The following is a 13857-nucleotide window of genomic DNA, read 5'->3' on the forward strand; positions in this document are numbered from 1 at the left end:
TGTTTTTAGTGGTCCATGGCAAATTGACAGAAGATATTCGTTAAATTGATAACAAATGTAAGCCTAACATATTGTATTGTCTTAAGGATATAGGGGAAAAGTTCACATAACGTAGTTCAGCTAATGCATTGAAATATTCTTCAGAAATAGAGCAAAGAAGAAAAGATGGATGACTTTGACTACATTAAGATAAATAACTACTGTTCATTAAATGATCCCCTTTCTGTCAATGTCCATTCCCTTTTGGGTTGGAAATACCCTTTATAAGAATCGTGTCTAAAATAATATATAACACACTGTGACTGGATCATAGTTACAATATTCATTATTTTTCTTTAACCCTGAAGCATGATCAAGAGACATTTTGGTGACAATCAGCTCTTCCTTGTGAACAATATAACCTGTGGACAGGCCTTCAGGGGCACTTCTTTGTTGAACATTAGTGTGGTCTTTTTGGTTCAAAGACTAGAATTAGTCAAATATAAGTGACTGAAAAAAAGTGGTGGCCAAATGGGCAACAGGGCTGTCAAGGTAGGGTAAATCTGGATTCCTGAACAGGCTCATGTAAGTTAGTTGTAACCACATTTAGATATAAATATTTATGTGCATCCCCCAGTTTTAGACTTAAAACATGTACATAGTTATTTCTCATATAAATTATCATACTTTTAGTTTGTACACACTTGATACTCCAGGTATATAATTTAAAATTAAGATTGAAATCAATGTAATAAACCATCCACCTGATAGTTAAAAATATGATCCTAATAAAAAGAACATGGTAAGATCAAATATACAGCCTCACTTTCTGGTCAAAATGATAACTTACATAGAAGCAATTTAATCGTTCTGATAAATGTTGCCTGTGCTTAGGCTAATTGTTATCATCATTGGGCAGTAAAACAAAAGGTTTCATGAGTTCAGCCTTTCTATCTGTATCGTTACTCTACGCAGCCCTTTCATAACAGGCTAAAAGCTGTTTCTCAGATGATTTTCCCTAAAATCTGGGATCTTGATTCTGATTTTTAAAGGGATGTTTATGTTTCAAGCAGCATCAACATGTTTTACTTAAAATTGCAGTTGAAAATAAAAAAGGAATATCATTTTTTCCCTGAGAAATACAGCTGCCCATTCATTTACTTTGTCATATGACCTGCTTCTGATCTTGTTTTTTTAAAAAATGTTTTTCCCTATATTTACTCCCATGAGGTTTAGATCAGTGTTACAAACTAAAGAATAACATCTACTTCTCAGTTGTGTAGCGTTTTCCCTCAAAAATCTTGACATTATTTTTTCTTACTTTCAGATAAATCACCAAGGACTAAGAACAAATATGTGAGAATTATTATATTCATACTATGTAATGTTTTGAATAAAATTGTCAGTTTACTGACCTAAAATACTAAAAATATAGTTCAAAGCTTTTTTTTCTTTTATTAGTTGTCCTGAGAAATTTAGAATAAGCTGTTCACACTCTCTCATTTGGTGACTCTTATGCACTCTGAGATATATTTATAAGGAAACTGTCTTTAAAAAGGAATTTATTCTTGAGCAATGAAACAGAATGGATTCTTTGCGGTAAGCTAACTGGTCCATGAAATAATTGAATCCATGATGCTACTTTTCTTTAATATGCTCCATTCAAAAGAGCTTACTGGCTCAAATATGAATAATACTTAAACTTTTGAACAATAATAGAAATTTATGTGAATGATACTTTTATTTTATTAACATGTTTAAGATGCAAGGTGTCCTTTTTCTGGAGAGGCACAGGCATGTGGGAAAACTTGAGAAATTATTACAGCAAACTAAAACATAGAATTTTTTATGCAACACCAGGATCTTAATATTAATCACATTTGGAAGCAGTTGAGAGAAATAATGGGTCATACATTTACTCATTTATTAACTGTAGCATTACTTATTTCAGGTTAAAATTCAAATTAAAACATTATACATTCTTATAAATTATACATATATATGTATTACCATGAAGCATTCCTTTATTAGAACATTTCGTTTAAAAATTCAGGGCAAAATACACTGTTTTAAATTCCTTAAAGTAAAGATAGTCAGAATCAAAATTATGAAACCTGAAGAGGGCTTATATTTTACATTTATTAGAATAAAATTTAAATGTCAAGAATGTTAAGTCAACAAAACAAAATGTTAATTCACGATGTTAAAACAGCAACAATCTAAAATAATTCAATTATTTATTGAACAATTATGTGATAGACACTATGTTAGGTAATAGGATAAAAAGAGCAAAGTGGCCCTTCCTTTCACAGAGATCGTGGCCTACTGGAATACAAGACAGAAAGATAATAAAGAAGTAAATGAACAAAAACGAAAGAATTATTACTCATGTAACACAGGTAAAGGATGTAGTGATACGAGAGAAAATAATACAGTAGATAGAAGAAGAATGAACCATATAAGGTAGGTTTGCAAGAAATTTCTTTCATAGAAATTGAAAGCACAAGCATATTTTTAGGGACACAAATACCAAATACCAGAAAGGTCAAATTCAAAATATCTGGCATTCCATAAAAATTACCAGGCATGCAAAGAGGTAGGAAAATACAACTCATACTGAGGAGAAAAATCAATCTAAACTGATCTTCAATTGACACAGATGATAGATTTCATGACAATGACATTAAAACAGTTATTATAACTATATTCTGCATGTTCAGGAAGTTAAAGGAAGTAGAAATATGAATGACTAAAATTAAACATCTTGAAATGGAATATACAAATCTGAGATGAAAAACACAGTTGATGGGATTAATGGCAGATTATACTTTGCATAAGAAAGATAAGTGAAATTGAGAGCATACCAATGAAAACTCTGCAAATGAAACAGGGAAAAAAGACTAAAAAAATAGACAGAGTATCAGTGAGCTGTGGAACCAACATCAAATAGCCAAATATATGTGTAATTCAAGTTCCCTAAAGAAGCAGAATAAAGACAGAACAGAATATTTGAAGAAATAATGACCAATTTTCCAAATTAAATTAAAATTATAAGCTTATAGGTCCAAGAAGCTCAACAAACTCTTAGCATAAGAGACATGAATGAAACTACAGATAAATCATAATCAAACTGTATAAAACTGGTGATAAATTATCTTTAATGAATCCAGACAAAAAAGACATTACACACAGAGGAACAAAGATAGGAATTAGAAACAATGAGATTTCAATATTCCCTTTAAAACAATCGAGAGAACAAGTACATTGAAAACCAACACGGATACAGAGTTGAATAATACTACCAATAACTTAACTAAATTGACATTGACAAAACATTTCAACAAACAACAACATAATACACATTCTCCTCAAATGCACACAGAACATGTTCTATGACTTATTAAATTCTGCATTAAAAACTCTCAATAAATTTCAAAAGATTCAAGTTATATTCAATATGCTCTATGACTAAAATGGAGTTAAGTGAAAAATAAATATCTATATATATCTGAAAAATTTTGAAAACTTTAGAAACTATACAACATTTCTAAATAACTCCTGGCTCAAAGGGAAATTAGAAAATATTTTGAACTAAACGGTAACGAAAACATAAAACATTCATATCTCTGGGCTGTCACTAAAATGATACTTTGAAACCTATGGTACCAATGCCTATATTAGAAAAGAAATACTTCTCAAATTAAAGAGCCAAGCTTTTACCTTAAGACTCTTGAAAAGGAAGAGTAAATGAAACCCAGAAAATATAAATAAAGCAAAAAATACAGATCAGAGCAGAAAATGGTGAAATATAAAACAGAAAAACAACAGAGAAAAGCAATGAAAGAAAAAATGATTATTTAAGATCAATAGAATTGATTAAATTTTAGTCAAAAAAAGAAGACAAAAGTTTTCAATATCAGGAATGAGAACAATGTTATCACTACAGCATCTACAGATAATTAAAATGAATGACAGGGGAATATTATAAACAACTTTATGCCAATAAATTCAATAACTTTGATAAAATTGACAAATTCTTTGAAAGACACCAATTAACAAAGTTCACTCTAGGAGAAATGGAAAAGCTGTATATATGAAAGAAATTGAATTTGTGGTTAAACACCTTCCCACAAAAGAAACCTACATGCCCAGATAGCTTCAGTGATAATTTTCACCTAATACTTAAGGGAGGAATTATAGCAATTCTTTGGAAGACCTCAAAGATATTTGAATAGGAAGGAATGCTTCACAATTCATTATATGAGTCAAAATATTTCCAATATAAAAACAAGGCAAATATATTACAAAAGAATTACAGAAAATATTCCTCAAGAACATAGATTTAAAATTCTTAAAAATTTAGCAAACTGAATTTAGCAATATACAAAATAAAATAAAATACATCATGGACTTGAGGTAGAGCAAGATGGTGCAATACAAGGCTCCACCAATTATATCCCCCCCACCCCCTGCTGCAGGGACACCAATTTAACAAGTATCTATCAAAGAACAAACAAACAAAAAAAAGCAAAACACCATCATAAGAAGCAAAAATCAAGTGAGCACTCAGTACCTGGTTTTAACTTCATGTTGCTGAAAGAGGCACAGAAGAGGTAGGAAAAACACTCTTTAATTGCCAATGCCACCCCTCCCCATTCCCTGGCAGCATCAGCATGGTGTGAAGAACATGTCTGTGCATTGGGGAGAGGAGGGTATTTTCTGTGTGTTGAAGGGATGCATTGAACTCAGTGTAGCCTTATTGTAAAAGTAAACAAAACGACACAAAACTCGGCTGATGCCTGCACACAGAGGGAGCATTTAAATTAGCCCTAACCAGAGGGGAATGGCAGATCCCAGCAGTCTGAACTTGAATTCCCACAAGCCTTGCCACCATGGACTAAAGTGCTCTGGGGCCCTAAATAAACTTTTAAGAAAGTCTAGGCCATGAGGACTGAAACTCTTAGGCAAGTCCTAGTGCTGCATTGGACCCAGAGACAGTGGACTGAGGGGGAATGGGACCTATTGAGACACCAGCCAGGGTGGTTAAAGGTAGTTTTGACATCACCCCTCCCCTAAGCCCAGGCTGCAAAGCTCATGGCTCGAAAGACACCCTGTGCCTCTGCTTGAGGAGAGGAGAGGAAAGGAAAGACTGGGGGGGACTTTGCCTTGCTTCTTGGATACCAGCTCAGCCAGAGTAGAATAGGTACCTGTCAGAGTCATGAGGCCCACTTTCTAGGCCCTACCTCCCAGGCAATATTTCTAGACACACTGTGGGCAGGATTCATCACCCATTAACTAAAAAGCCCTTGGGCTGAATAACCAGCAGTGATACCCAGTTATTACACTGAAGGCCTTGAGTGAGACTCTGAGACTTGCTGGCTTCAGGTGAGACTCAGCACATTCTCAGCTGTGGTGGCTACAGACTGAGACTCCTTCCACTCTAGAAAATCAGAGGAAAAGCAAAGGAGACATTGTTTTTCACATTAGATACCAGCTTGACCACAGGGCGATATAACACCAAGTGTGCTCTTTGGGTCCCCAATTCCAGGACTTGGCTCTTGGACAGCTTTGGACCTGCATTGAGCTTGAGGGGGGTCCACTACCTGAAGGGTGAGTCCCAAGCCAGGCAGCATTCACCACAAGCTGACTGAAGAGCCTTTAGGCCTTAAAAGAAAATTAGCTGTAGTCTGGCAGTACTCCCTGTGGGTCTGTGGTGGTGGTGGCCATGGGGTAAGGCTACTCTGCCTTTAAAGGGGAAAGAAGAGTGGGAAGGACTGCATCTTGCAGTTTGAGTATGAGCTCAGCTGCAGTACAATAGAACACTAGATAGAATTCTAAGGTTATTGATTCTAATTTCTGGCTCCAAAATGTCACCTCTGGACACATCCAGGGCTTGGAGGAACTCACCACTCTGAAGGGATTGACACAGGCCTGGCTAACTTTGCCACCTGCTGATTGTAGAGCCCCAAGGCCTTCAGCAAACACATGTTGTAGCTAGAGAGTGGCTTCAGCAGACCTTCAGTGAGACCTTCTGGTCTGAGCCAGTACAGTCCTAGTGGAGGTGGCCACAGGGGTGAATGCTCACTCCACCTCCAGCTCCAGGTGGCTCAGAATAGAGAGACTCCATTCATTTCAGAGGAAGTAATGGAAGAGAACAGGAGTCTGCCTGGTAATCCAGAGCATTCTTCTGGATCTCATCCAAGACCATCATGGCAGTACCTCTATGAGTCTAAGAACCACAGGGTTATGGAGTTGTGTGTGTGTAGGGGTGGGGGGCGGGGTGGTGCTTAAAGTAAATACAACTTAGACAAAAATACCCACATCCTTTCAAATATCTGGAAAGCCTTCCCAGAAGGATGGGTACAGACAAGCCCAGACTAAGACGACTATAATAAATACCTAACTCCTCAATGCCCAGACACTGAAGAACATTGGCAAGCATCAAGGACATCCAGGAAAACGTGACCTCACCAAGTGAATTAAATAAGGCACCACAGACTAATCCTGGAGAAACAGAGATATGTGACCTTTTAGATAGACAATTTAAAATAACTATGTTGAGGAAATTCAAAGAAATTCAAGATAACACAGAGAAGGAATTCATAATTCTATCAGGTAAGTTTAACAAATAGATTAAAATAATTTAAAAGAATCAAGCAGAAATTCTGCGGCTGAAAAGTGCAATTCACATGCTGAAGAATGCATCAGAGAAATTTAATAGCAGAATTGATCAAGCAGAAGAAAGAATTAGTGAGCTTGAAGGCAGGCTATTTGAAAATACACAGAGGAGACAAAAGAAAAAAGAATAAAAAAACAACAAAGCATGCCTATAGAACCTATTAATAGAAAATAATCTCAAAAGGAAAAACTTTCATTGGCCTTAAACTGCTTTAAGTAGAGAAAGAGATAGGGATAGAAAGTTTATTAAACAGAATAATAACAGAGAACTTCCCAAACCTTAGAAATATATCAACATGTAAGTACAAGAAGGTTATAGAACACCTCCAGTCATTTAATAATCGAGTTCCCACAGGTCAAGGATAAAGAAAGGATCTTAAAAGCAGCAAGAGAAAAGAAACAACAGAGTATTGTAACAGAGTTACAATGCATATCGCAACAGACTTTTCAGTGGAATACTTATAAGTCAGGAGAGAGTGGCATATCATATTTAAGGTGCTGAAGGAAAAAGAAAAAAAAAAAAACTTCTACCCTCTAAGAGTATATCTGGTGAAAATGTCCTTCAAAATGAAGGAGAAATAAATAGCTTCCTAGACAAAAGCTGAGAGAGTTGATTCACACCAGACCTTTCCTATAAGAAATACTAAAGGGAGTACTTCAATCAGAAAGAAAAGGATATTAATGAGTAATAAGAAATCAACTGAAGATACAAAACTCAATGGTAACAGTAAACACAAAGAAAAACACAGAATATTATAATAGAATCTTATAACCATAATGTGTAAACCACTCTTTTTTTTTTTTTTTTTTTTTTTTTTTTGAGACGGAGTCTCACTCTGTCGCCCAGGCTGGAGTGCAGTGGCCCCATCTCAGCTCACTGCAAGCTCCGCCTCCCGGGTTCACGCCATTCTCTGCCTCAGCCTCCTGAGTAGCTGGGACTACAGGCGCCCGCCACCTCGCCCGGCTAGTTGTTTGTATTTTTAGTAGAGACAGGGTTTCACCGTGTTAGCCAGGATGGTCTTGATCTCCTGACCTCGTGATCCGCCCGTCTCGGCCTCCCAAAGTGCTGGGATTACAGGCTTGAGCCACCGCGCCCGGCCAGTGTAAACTATTCTTAAATAGAAAGACTAAACAATGAACCAATCAAAAATAATAACTACAACAACTTTTCAAGACATAGACAGTATAATAAGATATAAATAGAAACAAAAAAGAGTTAAAAAGCAGAAGGACAAAGTTAAAGTGTAGTCTTTACTAGTTTTCTCTTTCTTTGTTTATGCAAGGAGTGTTAAGTTACTATCAGCTTAAAATAATGGGTTATAAGAGTATTTGTAAGTCTCATGTTAACCTCAAACCAAAAAATATACAATGAATACACAAAAAATAAACAGCAAGAAACTATACGATGTTACCACAGAAAATCATCTTCACTAAAAGGAATACAAGAGGGTAAGAAAGAAGGAAGAAAATAATACAAAACAACCAGATAACAAATAACAAAATGTCAGGAGTAAGTCCTTACTTATCAATAATAACATTGAATGTAATTAACTAAACTCTCCTATCAAAAAACATACAGTGGCTGAATGGATTAAAAAACAAGAACCTATGATCTGTTGTCTATAAGAAACACACTTAACCTATTAAGACACACATATACTAAAAATAAAGGAATGGGAAAAAGATATTCCATACCAACAGAAACAACAAAAAAGGCAGAAGTAGCTATACTTCTATAACACAAAGTAGACTTCAAGACAAAAATCTGTAATAAGAGACAAAGAAGGTCACTACATAATGATAAAGCAGATAGTTCAGCAAGAGGAGATGAGAATTGTAAATATGTATGCACTCAACACTGGAGCACCCAGGTATATAATGCAAATATTATTAGAGCTAGAGAGACAGATATAAGCCCCAATACAATAATAGCTGGAGACTTCAACACCCCACTTTCAGCACTGGACAGATTTCCCAAGCAGAAAGTCTACACAGAAACATTGAATTTCATGTGCACTATGGACCAAATGGACCTAATAGATATTTACCGAAAATTTCATCCAATGGCTGCAGAAGATGCATTCTTTTCCCCAGCACATGAATCCTTCGCAAGGATAGACAATATGTTAGTTCAGAATACAAGTCTTAAAACATTCAAAAACAATTGAAATAGCAAGCATAATCTTTAACCACAGTGGAATAGAAGTAGAAATCAATAACAAGAGGAATTTGGAAACTATAAAATACATATACATTAAACAGTATGCTTGTGAATGATCAGTAGGTGAATGAAAATATTAAGAAGAAAATCAAAAATTTGTTTGAAACAAGTGATAATGGAAACACAACATACCAAAACCTATGGGATGCAGCAAAAGCAGTACTAAGAGGTAAGTTTATAGCTCTAAGTCCCTACATCAGAAAGGAAGAAAAGCTTCAAATAACCACACAATACATCTTAAAAAAAAACTAGAAAAGCAAAAGCAAATGTAATCCAAAAGTAGTAGAAGAAAGTAAATAATAAAGATTTGAGCCAAAATAAATGAAGTTGAAATGAAGAAAATAGAAAAGATCAAGGAACAAGTGTTTTTTTTTTTTTTTTTTGAAAAGTTAAACAAAACTTACAAATCTTAAGCTAGACTAAGACAAAAAGGAGAAGCTCCAAATAAAATCAGTGATGAAAAAGGAGACATTACAACTGATACTGAGAAATTCAAAGGTTTATTTGTGGCTACTATTAGTAAATGTGAGCCAAAACATTGGAAAATCTAGAAGAAATGGACAAACTCCTAGAAACGTACAACCTGCTAAGAATGAGCCATGAAGAAATCCAAAACCTGAACAGAATAATGACAGTTTAAAATATTGAAGTCACAATAAAAACTCATGCAATTAAAAAAAAGCCAGGATCAGCAGTTGCACTGCTGAATTCTACCAAACATTTAAAGAAAAACTAATACCAATCCTACTCAAACTATTCCAAAAAATAGAGGAGGAAGGAATACTTCCTAACTCATTCTAGGAGGTCAATGTTATCCTGATACTAAAACCAGTAAAAGGCACATCAAATTAAAAAAAAAAAAAAAAAAGAAGGAAGGAAGGAAGGAAGGAGGGAAGGAAAGAAGGAAGGAAGGAAAGAAAGAAAGAAAACTCCAGGTCAATATATCTGATAAATATTGACAAATATTTATCAAATTACTAGCAAATTGAGTTCAACAGTACATTGAAAAAAAATCGTTCATCATGACCAAGTGGGATTTATCCCTGAGATGCAAGAATGTTTCAATATATGCAAATAAATCAATGTGATACATCATATCAACAGAATGAAGGACAAAAACTGTATGATCAGTTTGATGCTAAAAAAGCATTTAATAAAATTCAACATCTCTTCATGATAAAAACCCTCAAAATATTGGGTATAGAAAGAATACACCTCAACATAATAAAAGTCATATATGACAGAGCCACAGCTAGTATCATACTGAATGGGAAAAACCTGAAACCCTTTTCTCTAAAATCTGGAACACAGTAAGGATGCCCACTTTCACCACTGTTATTCAATTTAGTACTGGAAGTCCTAGCTAGAGCAATCAGACAACAGCAAGAAATAAAGGACATCCAAATGGGAAAGCAAGAAGTCAAATTATCTTTGTTTGCAGATGATATGATCTTATATTTTGAAAAGCCTACAAACTCCACCAAAAAAAGTATTATTACCGAAAAACAAATTCAGTAAAGTTGCAGAATACAAAGCTAACATATAAAAAGTAGTAGCATTTCTATATGCCAACAGTGAACAATCTGAAAAAGAAATGTCAAAAAAGTAATCTCATTTACAATAGACACACATAAAATTAAATATCTAGGAATTAACCAAAGAAGCAAAAGATCTCTATCATGGAAACGGTAAAACAATGATGAAAGATATTGAAGAGGCCACCAAAAAAGGAACATATTTCATATTCATGAATTGAAAGAATCCGTTTTGTTCAAATGTACATACTACCCAAAGAAATCTACAGATTTCAATGCAATCCCTATCAAAATACCAATGACATTCTTCACAGAAACAGAAAAGAAAAATCCTAAAATTGATGAGGAAAAGACCCAGAGTAGCCAAAGTTATCCTAAGCAAAAAGAGCAAAACTGGAGAAATCACATTACCTAACTTCAACTTATACTACACAGCTATGGTAACCAAAACAACATGATACTGGCATAAAAACAGACACATTGACCAATGGAACAGAATTGAGAACTCAGAAACAAATCTACCCACCTATAATGAACTCATTTTTGGAAAAAGTGCCAAGAACATATACTGGGGAAAAGACAATCTCTTCAATAAATTTTGCTGAGAAAACTGGATGTCCATATTTAGAAGAATGAAGCGAGACCCCCATGTCTTGCTCTATACAAAAATCAAATCTAAATGAATGAAATACTTAAGTCTAAGACCTCAAACTGTGAAATTACTACCAGAAAACATTGGGGGGAATCTCCAAGAGACTGGTCTGGGAAAAAATTTATTGAGTAGTAATACCCCATAAGAACAGACAACCAAAGCAAAAATTGACAAATGGAATCAGATCAAGTTAAAAAGCTTCCACACAACAAAGTTAACAATCATCAAAGTGAGAAAACAACACATAGAATGGTAGAAAATATGTATAAACTACCATCTAACAAGGGGTTAATAACCAGAATACACAATGGGCTCAAACAACTCTATAGGGAAAAAATCTGATAATCCAATTAAAAACTGGGCAAAAGATTTGAATAGCTATTTCTCAAAGGAGACATACAAAAGGCAAATAGGCATATAAAAATGTGCTCAACATCAGTGATCATCGGAGAAATGTAAATCAAAACTACAATGAGATATAATCTCATCTTAGATAAAATAGTTTAAATCCAAAAGATAGGTAATAACAAATGCGGGCAAAGTTGTGGAGAAAAGAGAACCCTCAAACACTGTTTGTGGTAATGTAAATTAGTACAACCACTATGGAGAACAAAGTGGAAGTTCCTCAAAAAAACTAAAAATAAAGCTACCATATGATCTAGCAATCCCACTGCTGGGTATATGCCCCCCAAAAAAGGAAATCAGTAGATCGAAGAGATATCTACACTTTCATGTTTGTTGCAGCACTGTTTAAAATAGCCAAAATTTGGTTAAGTGTCCATTAATGAAGGAATAAATCGAATGTGTTTAGTATTCAGCCATAATAAAGAATGAGATCCTGTCATTTGCAACAACATGGATGGGACTGGAGCTCATTATGCTAAGTGAAATAAGCCAGGCCAAAAAGGCAAACATCACATGTTCTTACTTATTTATGGGATCTAAAAATCAAAGAATTGAACTCATGGAGATAGACAGCAGAAAGATAGTTTCTGGAGGCTGCGAACGGAAGGGTCGGGTCAGGGCAGATGGGGTTATTAATTGGTACAAAAAATAAAAATAATAAATAAGACCTAGTATTTGACAGCACAACAGGGTGACTTTAGTACATAATAACCTAATTGTGCATTTTAAAATAACTAAAAGTATGTAATCAGATTGTAACACAAAACATAAATGCTTGAGCAGATGGATACACCATTTTGCATGATGTGATTATTATGCATTGCATATCTGTACCACAACATCTCATGTACACCATCAAGATATACACCTACTATGTGCCCACAAAAATTTAAATTAAAAAATTAATTTAAAAATGCATTATGAGTGAGTAAGGTTTATTCCTGAGATTCTGGTTTAATAATCAGACAATAAGTCTAAAGCCTTAAGACTTTAGAAAAAAAAGCAGTTGATTGAAAATTCATCAATTAAATTCACCATGTTATTTAACCACATAATATCTCAATAGATGCAGAAAAAGTATTTTACAAAATCTAATAGTCTTTTCCTCATAAATTTTCTCAGCAGTGTACAGAGGGACATTTCTTCAACATGATGAAGGACGTCTACAAAAAACAACAGCTAACATCACATGTAATGGGGAAAAATTGTATGTTTTCCCCTTAAATTCAGTATCAAAGCACTTCCTCTCACCATTGTGGTGATTCTACTTAGTGCCGTAAGGCCAGAAAACGTGATGACAGGCATCTGTCTTAGAAGGCAAGAAATAAAACTGTCTTTACTCACAGACTACATGTTTATCTATGTATAAATCCCATAAAATCTACAAAAGCTGCTAGAATAAAGAAGTGACTTTAGTCAGCTTGCAGATTACAAGCTATATATTTAAAAATCTATTGTTTTAATATATGTGCAATAAAAATCAGAAATTAATATAAAAATTGCATCATGATATATTAAACATAGAAGTATAAATCAAATAAGAGATACACAAGACTTGAACACTGAATGCTATAAACATTACTAGTAGAAGTTAAGGAAAATCTAAATAAATGGAGAGATATGTCATATTCATTCATCAAAATATTCAATATTGTAAGATATCAATTCTCCCCAAATTGATCTATAGATTCAATGCAATCCCAATTACAATTCCAACACAATTATTTGTAGAAATTGACAAGATGATTCTAAAATAAATATGAAAATATGAAGCATGTAGAATAGACAAAACAATTTTGAAAAAAAATAAAATGAAGAACATATACTATCAATATTAAAACTTATCACAGAGCTGCAGTAATCAAGACAGTATGATATTCATGTAAAGATATATAAATAGATCAATAGAATTGTATAGAGTTCAGAAATACATCCAGATATATATGGTTAAATTGATATTTGACAAAGTTTTAAAGATGACTTAGTGTGGAAAAGACAGTCTTTTCAAACTTTTTTGAGGAATAATTGACATATAAAAAGTTGATTATCTCAATAGATGCAGAAAAGGCTTTTGACAAAATTCAACAGCCCTTCATGCTAAAAACGCTCAATAAATTCGGTATTGGTGGAACGTACCTCAAAATAATAAGAGCTATTTATGACAAACCCACAGCCAATATCATACTGAATGGGCAAAAACTGGAAGCATTCCCTTTGAAAACTGGCACAAGACAGGGATGCCCTCTCTCACCACTCCTATTCAACATAGTGTTGGAAGTTCTGGCTAGGGCAATCAGGCAAGAGAAAGAAATCAAGGGTATTCAGTTAGGAAAAGAAGAAGTCAAATTGTCCCTGTTTGCAGATGACATGATTGTATATTTAGAAAC

The 13857-nt window shown here is 34.2% G+C and overlaps 1 protein-coding gene across 1 annotated transcript in view; it reads right to left on the reverse strand.

Annotated features, from left to right (window-relative positions):
• LOC108514453 (uncharacterized) overlaps positions 1-13857 on the reverse strand; it is a 245172-nt gene that overhangs the window by 90805 nt on the left and 140510 nt on the right. The window lies entirely within an intron of this gene.

This window comes from Rhinopithecus bieti, unplaced genomic scaffold, assembly GCF_001698545.2.
Source record: "Rhinopithecus bieti isolate Rb0 unplaced genomic scaffold, ASM169854v2 scaffold_2451, whole genome shotgun sequence".
NCBI classification, from domain to species: Eukaryota; Metazoa; Chordata; class Mammalia; order Primates; family Cercopithecidae; genus Rhinopithecus; species Rhinopithecus bieti.